Raw genomic sequence first — 13727 nt, forward strand, 5'->3', positions numbered from 1 at the left:
GTGCATTCGGTACTTGATCGGTTGAAGCACAAAGAAGTTCGACTACATCAACCGCATTGCAAAATGCTTCTGCTTATGGTCTATGAGGGTGCGTAGACACACTCTCCCCCTCGTTGCTATGCATCTCCATGGATAGATCATTGCATGTGCGTAACATTTTTTGTTTTCCATGCAACGTTTCCCGACAGTGGCATCATGAGCCAAGTCTATGAGTAGATGAAATGCACGAGTAGAACACAAAGAGTTGTGGGCGGTGATAGTCATATTGCTTACCACCAACGTCTTATTTTGATTCGGCGGTATTGTGGGACGAAGCGGCCCAGACCAACCTTAGATGTCCACACACATGAGACCGGTTCCATCGACTGACATGCAACTAGTTTTACATAAAGGTGGATGGCGGGTGTCTATTTCTCCTACTTTAGTTGAATCGAATTTGACTACGACCGGTCCTTGAAGAAGGTTAAAACAACAAACTTGATGAATCACAATTGTGGTTTTTGCCGTAGGTAAGAACGGTTCTTGCTAGAAGCCCATAGCAACCACGTAAAACTTGCAGCAACAAAGTAGAGGACGTCTAACTTGTTTTTGTAGGGCATGTTGTGATGTGATATGGTCAAGACATGATGTGATCAACATTATTGTATGAGATGATCATGTTTTGTAAGTTAACAGCAACTGGCAGGAGCCTTATGGTTATCTCTTTATTGTATGAAAAGCAAATGCCATGTAATTGCTTTACTTTATCACTATGCATTGGCGATAGTTGTAGAAGCAACAATTGGCGAGACGACCATGACACAACGATGGAGATCAAGGTGTCGAGCCGGTGACGATGGAGATCATGATGATGCTTTGGAGATGAAGATCAAAAGCACGAGATGATGATGGCCATATCATGTCACATATTTTGATTGCATGTGATGTTTATCTTTTATGCATCTTATTTTGCTTAGTATGGCGGTAGCATTATAAGATGATCCATTCACTAAATTTCAAGGTAAAAGTGTTCTCCCTGAGTATGCACCGTTGCTACAATTCGTCGTGTTGAGACACCATGTGATGATCGGGTGCGATAGACTCTATGTTCACATACAATGGGTGTAAGACAATTTTGCACATGCAGAATACTTGGGTTAAACTTGACGAGCCGAGCATGTACAGACATGACCTTGAAACACTGGAGACCGTAAGGTCGAACTTGAATCATATAGTAGATATGATCAACATAGAGATGTTCTCCATTGATGACTACCCCATCTCACGTGATGATCAGACATGGGTTAGTTGATTTGGATCATGTATCACTTAGATGACTTGAGGGATGTCTATTTAAGTGGGAGTTCTTAAGTAATTTGATTAATTGAACTTAATTTATCATGAACTTATTCCTGATAGTATTTGCATATCTATGTTGTAGATCAATGGCCTGTGCTACCGTCCCCTGAATTTTAATGTGTTCCTAGAGAAAGCTAAGTTGAAAGATGATGGTAGCAACTACACAGACTAGGTCCGAAATTTGAGGATTATCCTCATTGCTGCACAGAAGAATTATGTCCTTGATGCACCACTAGGTGAAAGGCCTACTGCAGGAGCAGATGTTGATGTTTTGAACGTCTGGCAAGCTTGATCTGATGACTACTCGACAGTTTAGTGTGCCATGCTTTACGGCTTAGAACGGGGACTTCAAAGACGTTTTGAACGTCATGAAGCATATGAGATGTTCCAAAAGTTGAAGTTAATATTTCAAGCAAATGCCCTGGTTGAGAGATATGAAGTCTCCACCAAGTTCTATAGCTGCAAGATGGAGGAGAACAGTTCTGTCAGTAAACACATACTCAAAATGTCTGGGTATTATAATCACTTGACTCAGCTGGGAGTTGTTATTCTAGTTGATTGTGTCATTGATAGAGTTCTTCAATCACCGTGACCAAGCTACAAAGGCTTCGTGAACTATAATATACAAGGGATGAACAAAACAATTCCCGAGCTCTTCGCAATGCTTAAGGCCGTGGAGGTAGAAATCAAGAAGGAGTATCAAGTGTTGATGGTTAACAAGACCACTAGTTTCAAGAAAAAGAGTGAGGGAAAGAAAGGGGACTTCAAGAAGAATGGCAAGCAAGTTGCCACTCCTAGGAAGAAGCCCAAAGCTGGACCCAAGCATGAAACTGAGTGCTTCTACTGCAAAGGGACTGGTCACTGGAAGCGGAACTACCCCAAGTATTTAGTGGATAAGAAGGATGGCAAAGTGAACAACGGTATATTTGATATACATGTTATTGATGTGTACCTTACTAATGCTCGTAGTAGTGCCTGGGTATTTGATACTGGTTCGGTTCCTCATATTTTTACTCAAAACAGGAGCTATGAATTAAACGAAGATTGGCTAAGGACGAGGTGATGATGCGCGTCGGGAATGGTTCCAAGGTCGATGTGATCGCCGTCGACATGCTACCTCTACATCTACCTTCCGGATTAGTTTTAGACCTAAATAATTGTTATTTGGTGCCAGAGTTCAGCATGAACATTATATCTGAATCTTGTTTAGTGCGAGACGGTTATTCATTTAAATCAGAGAATAATGGTTGTTCTATTTATATGAGTAATATATTTTATGGTCATGCACCCTTGAAGAGTGGTCTACTTTTGTGGAATCTCGATTGTAGTGATACACATATTCATAATATTGATGACAAAAGATGCAAAGTTGATAATGATAGTGAAACATATCTGTGGCACTGTCATTTAGGTCATATTGGTGTAAAGCGCATGAAGAAACTCCATGCAGATGGGCTTTTGTAATCACTTGATTATGAATCATTTGATACTTGCGAACCATGCCTCATGGGCAAGACGACTAAAACTCCATTCTCCGGCACAATGGAGTGTGCCAATGACTTATTGGAAATAATACATACCGATGTATGCGGTCTGATGAGTGTTGAGGCACATGGAGGGTATCGTTATTTTCTGACCTTCATAGACGATTTGAGTAGATATGGGTATATCTACTTAGCGAAACACAAGCCTGAAACATTTTAGAAGTTCAAAGAATTTTAGAGTGAAGTAGAGAATCATCGTAACAAGGAAATAAAGTTTCTACCATCTAATCGTGGAGGCGAATATTTGAGTTACGAGTTTGGACTTCATCTAAAATAATGTTGAATAGTTTCACAACTCACGCCACCTGGATCACCACAGCGTAATGGTGTGTGCGAACGTCATAACCGTACTTTATTGGATATGGTGGGTGCGTTCTATGATGTGTCTTACTGATTTACCACTATCATTTTGGGGTTATGCATTAGAGACAGTTGCATTCAAGTTAAATAGGGCACCATCTAAACCCGTTGAGATGACACAGTATTAACAGTGGTGTGGCAAGAAACCTAAGGTGTCGTTTCTTAAAGTTTGGGGTTGCGACACTTATGTCAAAAGGCTTCAGCCTGATTAGCTCGATCCCAAATCAGAGAAGTGCGTCTTCATAGGATACCCTAAGGAATCAATTGGGTACACCTTCTACCACAGATCCAAAGGCAAGATCTTTGTTGCCAAGAATGGAACCTTTCTAGAGAAGGAGTTTCTCTCCAAAGAAGTGAATGGGAGGAAAGTAGAACTTGATGAGGTAATCGTACCTTGTCTCGAATTGGAAAGTAGCACATCAGAGAAATCCGTTCCCGTGATGCCTACACCAACTAGAGAGGAAACAAATTATAATGATCATGAAACTTCAGATCAAGTTGCTACTGAACCTCGTAGGTCAACCAGAGCACGATTCGCACTAGAGTGGTACGAGTCATGTTATTAGACCAAGGTGAACCTATGAACTATGAACAAGCTATGATGAGCCAAGATTCCGACAGATGGCTTCAGGCCATGAAATCTGAGATAGGATCCATGTATGAGAAGAAGGTGTGGACTTTGGTGGACTTGTCTGATGATCGGCAAGCTATAGAGAACAAATGGATCTTCAAGAAGAAGATTGACATTGATGGTAATGTTACTGTCTACAAACCATGAATTGTCGCAAAAGATTTTCGACAAGTTCGAGGCGTTGACTATGATGAGACTTTCTCACCCGTAGCGATGCTTAAGTCCGTCTGAATCATGTTAGCAATTTCTGCATTTTATGATTATGAAATCTGGCAAATGGACGTCAAAACTGCATTCCTTAATGGATTTCTTAAAGAAGAGTTGTATATGATGCAACCAAAAGGTTTTATCGATCCTAAAGGTGCTAACAAAGTATGCAAGCTCCAACGATCCATCTATGGAATGTTGCAAGCATCTTGGAGTTGGAATATATGATTTGATGAGGTGATCAAATCATATGGTTTTATACAGACTTTCGGTGAAGCCTGTATTTACAAGAAAGTGAGTGGGAGCTCTGTAGCATTTCTAATATTATATGTGGATGACATATTGTTGATTGGAAATGATATAGAATTTCTGGATAGGATAAAAGGATACTTGAATAAGAATTTTTCAATGAAAGACCTCGATGAAGCCGCTTATATATTGGGCATCAAGATCTATAAGATAGATCGAGACGCTTAATAGGACTTTCACAAAACACATACCTTGACAAAGTTTTGAAGAAGTCCAAAATGGATCAGTCAAAGAAAGGGTTCTTGCTTGTGTTACAAGGTGTGAAATTGAGTCAAACTCAAAGCCCGACCACTCCAGAAGATAAAGAGAAAAATGGAAGTCATTCCCTATGCCTCAGCCATAGGTTCTATCATGTATGCTATGCTATGTACCAGACCTAATGTGTGCCTTGCCATAATTCTGGCAGGGAGGTACCAAAGTAATTTAGGAGTGGATCACTGGATATGTTTCTCATTTATGGAGGTGACAAAGAGCTCATCGTAAATGGTTACGTCGATGCTAGCTTTGACACTAATCTGGATGACTCTAAGTCACAAATGGGACACATATTTATATTGAATGGTGGAGCTGTCAGTTGGTGCAGTTCGAAGCAGAGCATCACAGCGGGATCTACGTGTGAAGCGAAGTACATAGCTGCTTCAGAAGCAGCAAATGAAGGAGTCTGGATGAAGGAGTTCATATCCGATCTGGGTGTAATACCTAGTGCGTCGGGTCCAATGAAAATCTTTAGTGACAATACTGGAGCAATTGCCTTGGCAAAGGAATCTAGATTTCGCAAGAGAAGCAAACACATCAAGAGACGCTTCAACTCCATTCGTGAACAAGTCAATGATGGAGACAAAGAAATCTGCAAGATACATACGGATCTGAATGTAGCAGACCCGTTGACTAAGCCTCTTCCGCGAGCAAAACATGATCAACATCAAGACTTCATGGGTGTTAGATTTATTACAATGCAATCTAGATTATTGACTCTACTGCAAGTGGGAGACTGAAGGAAATATGCCCTAGAGGCAATAATAAAGTTGTTATTTTATATTTCCTTATTCATGATAAAGGTCTATTATTCATGCTTGAATTGTATTGATCGGGAACTTAAATACATGTGTGAATACATAAACAAACACCGTGTCCCTAGTATGCCTCTACTAGACTAGCTCATTGATAAAAGATGGTTAAGGTTTCCTAACCATGGACATGTGTTGTCATTTGATAATGGGATCACATCATTAGGAGAATAATGTGATGGACAAGACCCATCCATTAGCTTAGCATAATGATCGTCCAATTTTATTGCTATTGCTTTCTTCATGTCAAATACATATTCCTTCAACTATGAGATATGCAACTCCCGGATACCGGAGGAAAACCTTGTGTTGGGGATATAGCTCCGAGGTGTGACCGGCCCAGGAGGGGCCGGGTTACACCGTTGGCGGTTTAACATGAAGAAGGTCCAAGGAGGCCCAAGGAGAAGTACGAAGATGGTGGCTCTTGGAGGCAGGCCTGGTGAAGGCCCAAGACCTGGGCCTATGAACCGCCATATGAAGACTTGCTCTGTAAGACTTGATTAGTTAGAAACCGAGTCGGTCACGTTGTGTGAGCCGATCGGGACTCTGTAAGCCTCCGAGTCTCGACCTGTGTATATAAAGGTGAGACCCGGCGGCGGGTTAACTCAAGAGATAATCAATCGAGAACTAGGTCAAGCGTATTCTCTCCCTTGTAATCGAGACTCAAGCAATACAACTAAACAAAGGTCGTAGGCCTTTACCTCGTTACGAGGGGCCAAACCCAAGTAAACTCTTTGTGTCCTTTGTCCCGTTCAACCCCTTCAAGCTAACCTAGTTGCGATGGCTCCACACCTAAGTACTTTCACTAGGGCATCTACCATGTTAACTCCACGATAGTTGGCGGCCACCGTGGGGCCAGAGGACGGTGGTTTTGAGTTCTTAAAGGGCAGCTTCTTAGGAATCAAGGGATACACCGTGGGCTGGATGACCAAGGGCCATTGTGGCAAGATCTACGTCGACAATGGTGGCTGGGGTCCTGAGGCCAATTCAATCGAGTACGGGTATCAGGTCCCCTTCGGCGAAATTCAAGTCTTCATCGGCAAGATCGGCGAATCGGAGCCTAAGCCGGACGCCTACACCGACACCATTGAAACAGCTCGGCGCACGAGACCCGCCAAGGTCCAACCCGCCCGGAAATGTGCTTTCGTCGGCTTTGTTCTTAGGGCGGATCTTAAGGAAGGTTCTATCTTTGGTGGTGAGACGACCATCTATTCAGGTGATGAGTCTTCAACCAGCGAGACCGAATCAATCTATCAGCTACAAGATGGCGAGCTTGGGGGCTATTCCGGCGGTGATTGTATTCCGGACCCCTATGAGCCGCCAAGCAGGGCTGCTATCTTCATGGCTGGTACTAAAGAGATGTTGGATTCATCGACTGCCGCGGCTATGACCTCTAGTTCAACGGCTACTGCAACGGCCGGGGCGAGCGGCCCTATGCACCTTCTGGCTCAGGTCTTATCCGAGCTCTTGGATGCTTTGGTGACTCTGTTAGCCGCGGAGGTAACCCCGACGACTCAAGCACATCATAACATGGAAGTTGCGAAACTGCGGGTTGAGGTAGCTCAAGCTAGAGAGGAGCTTAATGCTGAGAATGCCAGGATGGCAAGGGAGCGAGCCGCGTTAGAGGCCGAGTCATAACGTATTGAAGCAGAAGCTTTTCGGTTAAATTTGGATCAGAATGCATCAAATGTTGTTCTTCAAAGGAGGCACCAGAGCAGCCTACCCCCGCGGTTTGAGGGGAGAAATCATTTTATGAGACCTGGAGCAGGGCCGAGTAACCCGCCAGGTGGGACCTGGGCTGCTGAGACGCCCGTGACTAGGGCGACGGCTCAACCTCGTGTAACAGACCCGCCTCGTTTGGACTTAACCTCGCCTTAGTAGGTGTTAACACCGCCAGGTCATTATTCCACCCCTCTGGACATGATTGCTGCGGCTTCGCGGCTGGTGGCTCTTCCAGCAGAAGGCGAGTCTCTCGCTGCGGTCGAGGCCCAGAAGGCTGTGGAGCTTCTTCAGACAGCAGTACCTAAGCAGGCGGCTTACTCATATAGCCGTGAGAGAATTCATTCAACTCCACACTACAACCGAAGTTATAGCCGACGCATTGAATCACCGGCGGTTTCCAGCAGCGAGCAGCGCCGCAACCCGCCCCATGGGCATGACCCGCTGCGTGATGATAATAATGTTCAGGCTCTGATGGATCAGGCTAGGGCACGTCAAGAGGCAGAGTTGGCTACTCAGTTAACGGCTCATCAATGGCTTCAGTTGAACCCTTCGGCGTTTGTAGAGGCTGGGATGACTTCCAGGATGGTTGGTGTGCCGTGTTTGGTGCCGGCTCTACAGAATGAGCATCTTCCCAAAGACTTTAAGGGTCCTTGCAAGGTGCCTAATTACACAGCTGATCAACCTCCTAAGGCCTGGATTGAGAGCTATGAGCTGGCTATGGAGATGTTAGATGTTAACAACGTTGTGTGCACCAAGTACTTCACCATGATGCTGGATGGACTGGCTCAAAACTGGTTGAAGGGATTACCCCCTAATTCTATCAATTCATGGGCTGAGTTGAAAGCACGTTTTATTCAGAATTTTAAAGACACATGCAAGCAGCCCCTGTCAATCATTGATTTGGATGCTTGTGTGCAGCGAGAGGACGAATCGTCCCACCACTGGGTACGCCGGGGGTCCTCTATTATCCATTCATCGGATAGCATCAACGCCGGCTCTGCTATTCTAATTCTAGAGAAAAACTGTCGTTTCACACCTCTCAAGCAGAAGTTAGGGCGGCTTAAGCGTCACTATAATGACATGGGGGAGCTTATGGTGGCACTCATCAAATACGCCAACTCTGACAATACTAAGGACCCCGGGTTTGGTGAGGAGAAGTCCAATAAGGGGAAGAAGAACGACAATGGAAAAGGGCAGCAGCCAAACATGACAGGGCATAACCAGGGTAGTAATGGTAAGCGCAAGCAACCTGACGGCGGGTCAGATTTTGTGGCCAATACCAATACACAGAATAACGGTCTACGTTGTAAGGGAAAACCACAACCTCGGTTTGGAGGGCCAAACTTCAACCTTGAGGCGATGTTAAACCAGCCTTGCCCAAAGCATAGTTTTCCAGATAGACCGCCGACTCACATGTGGAAAGATTGTTTATCAAGAAGGAATATAAGAACTCCGATTTTAATTAGGACCACAATAACAATAATGGCCCACACGACGGGTCAGGATCCGGTTCACACGGGCCAGGATTTGGAGGTGGCGGCTCAAATTCCGGATATCAGGGTCAGGGCAATCAGGGCGGTTATAACCAGCAACACAGTCAAGGTAACCAGCAACAATAGTTAGGGTATCAGAGTAATCCAAAGCAGCTTAATAGCGACCAATATCATGTTTTCACCACAAGCCTGTGCAAGCGAGATCAGAAGGTTCATAAACGAGCGGTAAGCACAGTTGAGCCAGTAGTGCCTTAGTACTTGTAGTGGTCAGAGCAGCCAATTGTATGGAGTCGTGTGGATCACCTGCCCTGGGTCGACAAGCCGGGTCAGCTAGCATTAGTGTGGACCCTCAAGTTGGGGGTTAAATTCACTAAGGTGCTTATGGATGGTGGCAGCAACATCAATATCCTTTATTATGACACTTTTTACCGCATGAATCTGACTGACAAGGATCTTAAGCCATTCTCTACAGTATTTCATGGTGTGGTGCCTCATAAGTCGGCATACCCAGTTGGTAAGATTTCCCTGGAAGTGGCTTTCGGAGATGGCTATGATTACAGAGTAGAGACGTTGTGGTTTGAGGTGGTCAAGATCAAAAGCCCTCACGCTTTATTTGGACGTCCGGCTTATGCCAAATTCATGGCACGACAGTGTTATGTGTACTTGCAGCTTAAGATGCCAGGACGTAAGGGTACTATCACAGTCCATGGCAATAGAAAAATTGCCTTAGAATGTGAAGAAGGTGATGCTGCCTATGCCGAGTCTGCCTGTGCCAAGGTAGAACTTAAGTTCTATAAGGATAATGTTGACCCGGCTAACATGACCCCTTTAAAGAAGCCAACCATAGAGCAAAGACCCTTTGCTGAAGTTTAATTCAGCAGATGATACCAAACATGCTGACTTTGTCCCTGGCGACTCATCTCAACAGTTCACTATCAATGCTAATATGGATCCAAAATAGGAAAGCGCGCTCATCGAGTTCATCCGTGAGAACCGGGACATCTTTGCATCGTAGCCTTCAGACATGCCGAGTGTACCGAGAGAACTCGCTGAGCACATTCTCAATATTGATCCTAGGTTTAAGCTGGTCAAGCAATTCCTTGGTCGTTTTAATGAAGAGGGACGTAAGGCCATTGGAGAAGAGGTGGCCCGGCTTTTAGCGGCCGGGTTCATTGTTTAAGTTTTTCATCCTGAGTGGTTGGCTAACCCGGTGCTAGTACTTGGCACTTGGTGTACGTGTGTGGATTATACCGACCTCAACAAGGCTTGTCCAGCTGATCCTTTTTATCTCCCCCATATCGATCAGATCATAGATGCTACGGCGGGTTGTGAGTGTTTGTGGTTCCTAGATTCCTATTCTGGTTATCATCAGATTAAGATGGCAGTTAAAGACCAAGAGAAGACGGCTTTCATCACACCTTTTGGAGCCTTCTGCTATGTGTCTATGCCTTTTGGGCTCAAGAGTGCCCAGGCGACTTATCAGCGTTGTATCCAGAACTGTTTCCATAATCAGATTGGACGTAATGTTCATGCTTATGTGGATGATATTGTTGTGAAGTCTAGAAACAAGGAGACTCTGTTGGATGATCTGAAAGAGACCTTTGATAATCTCCGGGTCTACAAAATGATGCTTAACCTGGTGAAATGCATTTTTGGTGTGCCTGCAGGCAAGCTCTTGGGTATTTTGGTCTCTGAGAGAGGTATTGAAGCTAACCTGGAGAAAATCAAGGCTATCACTTCGTTGGCTAAGCCGGCATGCGTCAATGATGTCCAGCGTTTGGCGGGTCGTATTGTTTGGAGTGATGCTGCTAATGAGGCGTTTGCTACTTCTTGAGCTTGCGTTGGTTTTTCCCTTGAAGAGGAAAGGCTGATGCAGCAAAGTAGAGAAAAGTATTTCCCTTAGTTTGAGAACCAAGGTATCAATCTAGTAGGAGATAATGCACAAGTCACCGAATACCTTCACAAACAATCAAACAACTTGCACCCAACGCGATAAAGGGGTTGTCAATCCCTTCAGGGTTACTTGCAAAAGGGAGATCTGATGAGATAGATAAATGATAAGGTAAATATTTTTGGTATTTTTGGTTTATAGATCGGAAAGTAAAAGATTGCAAAATAGTAGATCGGAAACTTATATGATGGAAAATAGACCCGAGGGCCATAGGTTTCACTAGAGGCTTCTCTCAAGATAGCAAATAATACTGTGGGTGAACAAATTACTGCCGAGCAATTTATAGAAAAAGCGCAAAGTTATGACGATATCTAAGGCAATGATCATGAATATAGGCATCACAACCGTGTCAAGTAGACCAAAACAATTCTGCATCTACTACTATTACTCCACACACCGACCGCTATCCAGCATGCATCTAGAGTATTCTGTTCATAAAGAATGGAGTAACGCATTAAGTAAGATGACATGATGTAGAGAAATTAACTCAAGCAATATGATGAAAACCCCATCTTTTTATCCTCGATGGCAACAATACAATACGTGCCTTGCTGCCCCTACTATCACTGGGAAGGGACACCGCAATATTGAACCCAAAGCTAAGCACTTCTCCCATTGCAAGAAAAACCAATCTAGTTGGCCAAACCAAACCGATAGTTCGAAGAGAATTACAAAGATATCAAACCATGCATATAAGAATTCAGAGAAGATTCAAATAATATTCATAGATAAGCTGATCATAAATCCACAATTCATCGGATCTTGGCAAACACACTACAAAAAATATTACATCAAATAGATCTCCAAGAACATCGAGGATAGCATGGTATTGAGAATCAAATATAGAGAAGAAGCCATCTAGCTACTAGCTATGGACCCATAGGTCTGTGGTAAACTACTCACACTTTGTCGGAAGGGCAATAGACTTGATGTAGAAGTCGTCCATGATCGAATCCCCTTTTGGCAGGGTGCCGGAAAAGGTCCCAAGATGGGATCTCACAGGTACAGAAGGTTGCGGCGGTGGAAATGTGTTTTCGTGGATGCCTCTGGTGGTTTGCGGATATATGGGAATATATAGGCAAAAGAATTAGGTCAGGAGGTACACGAGGGACCCATAAGGGTGGGGCGCGCCCTACCCCCCTGGGCGCACCCTCTTTCCTTGTGGCCGCCTCGTGGCTCCTCCGACTTCATCTCCAAGTCTCCTGGTTGTCTTCTGGTCCAAGAAAAATCATCGTGAAGGTTTTATTCCGTTTGGACTCCGTTTGGTATTCCTTTTCTGCAAAACTCAAAAATAAGGAAAAACAAGAACTGGCGCTGGGCTCTAGGTTAATAGGTTAGTTCCAAAAATAATATAAATAACATATTAATGCATATAAAACATCCAAAATAGATAATATAATAGCACGTAACAATCAAAAATTATAGATACGTTAGAGACGTATTAGCTTTTGAAGCACTTAAAAAGCAGTTGGTTGAGCCGCCGATTCTTGCAACTCCTATTAAGAAGGAGCCTTTGCTCTTATATGTGGCTGCTAACAGCAGAGCCATCAGCGTGGCGGTTGTAGTCGGGTAAGGAATATCCAGTCCAAAGGCCGGCTTATTATGTAAGTGATGTCTTAACTGAGTCTAACAGCGATACCCACATTGGCAGAAGCTCGTATATGGGGTGTTCATGGCTAGTCGCAAGTTGAAACATTATTTCCTTGGTCATCCCATTACTGTGGTCATCTCTGCCCCCTTAGGACATATTATTCAAAACAGAGAGGCCATAGGCCGAGTGGCCAAGTGGGCCATTGAGCTTGGACCCCATGGTTTGAAATATATGCCAAGGACAGCTATCAAGTCTCAAGCTCTTATGGATTTCATCAATGACTGGACAGAGTTGCAAATGCCTGAGGAGAAGCTTGATAATACATATTGGACTATTCATTTTGATGGTTCTAGGCAATTGGAAGGCTCGGGGGCTGGAGTTATTTTGACTTCCTCATGAGGTGACAAGTTTTGTTATGTTTTAAGGCTGATGTTTCCCTGCACTTACAATGAAGCCGTATGAGGCCTTGCTTCATGGCCTAAAGGTGGCCAAAGAGACGAATCTAAGCCGGGCCAGGTGCTTTGGCGACTCAGATTTGGTGGCTCGGAAGGTCTCCGACACTTGGGATTCTAAAGACCCACTCATGGCGGCTTATCATCGGGCGGTTGATTATATCGTTGGTCACTTCAAAGATTATCAGGTGGAGCATCTGGATCAAAGGAAGAACGAGTCTGCTGATGCTTTTAGCCGGCTTGGGTCGCAGCGTAAGCCGGTATCCCCTGATGTTTTTCTTGATGTATTGCATAATCCTTCAGTTAAGTTGCCATCCGAAGAAGATCTTGTTGTTCCTGACCTGGAGGCATAGTTGCTGGTGGCTCTCCATGCCATCCCTGATTGGACAGTTCCCTATTTGGTTTATATGACCCGGGGTGAGTTACCTGAGGAAGAAACTTTGGCCAGGCAAATAACCCAGCGGTCTAAATATATGACTATTGTCAATGGCGAGTTACACTGATGTTGCATCATAGGTGTGTCCCAACGTTGTGTTTCTCGTGAAGAGGGCCATGCGATTTTAAGGGAAATACATGAAGGTGATTGTGGACATCACGCCGACTCTAAATCTCTTGTGGCTAAAGCCTTTCGTCGTGGATTTTACTGGTTGACGGCTCATGCTGATGCAGAAGATCTGGTTAGCAAGTGTGATGGCTGTCAGAAATTTTCTAGACGAGCTCACGTGTTGGCTCAAGAATTGTGGACCATTCCAATTACTTGGCCGTTTGTAGTATGGGGGCTTGATATGGTTGGACCTTTCAAGAGGTCTAAGGATAAGAAGACCCACCTTTTGGTGGCGGTTGACAAGTTTACCAAGTGGGTCGAGGCAGAGCTGGTCAGTAAGTGTGATGTGGGAACGGCGGTTCAATTCATTAAGAAAGTCATCTTCCATTTTGGCTAGCTGTAACGCTCTGAGATCAATGTGCCAGATGTCTTCCGTTTATTCGGTGTCGTTGCCATGTCAGTTGCTTGCGTGTTGCACTTTGCCATGTCATCATGTGCATTTCATCTTCGTGTTTTTC

The sequence above is a fragment of the Triticum dicoccoides genome, chromosome 5B, assembly GCF_002162155.2.
Source record: "Triticum dicoccoides isolate Atlit2015 ecotype Zavitan chromosome 5B, WEW_v2.0, whole genome shotgun sequence".
In the NCBI taxonomy this organism is placed as follows: domain Eukaryota; kingdom Viridiplantae; phylum Streptophyta; class Magnoliopsida; order Poales; family Poaceae; genus Triticum; species Triticum dicoccoides.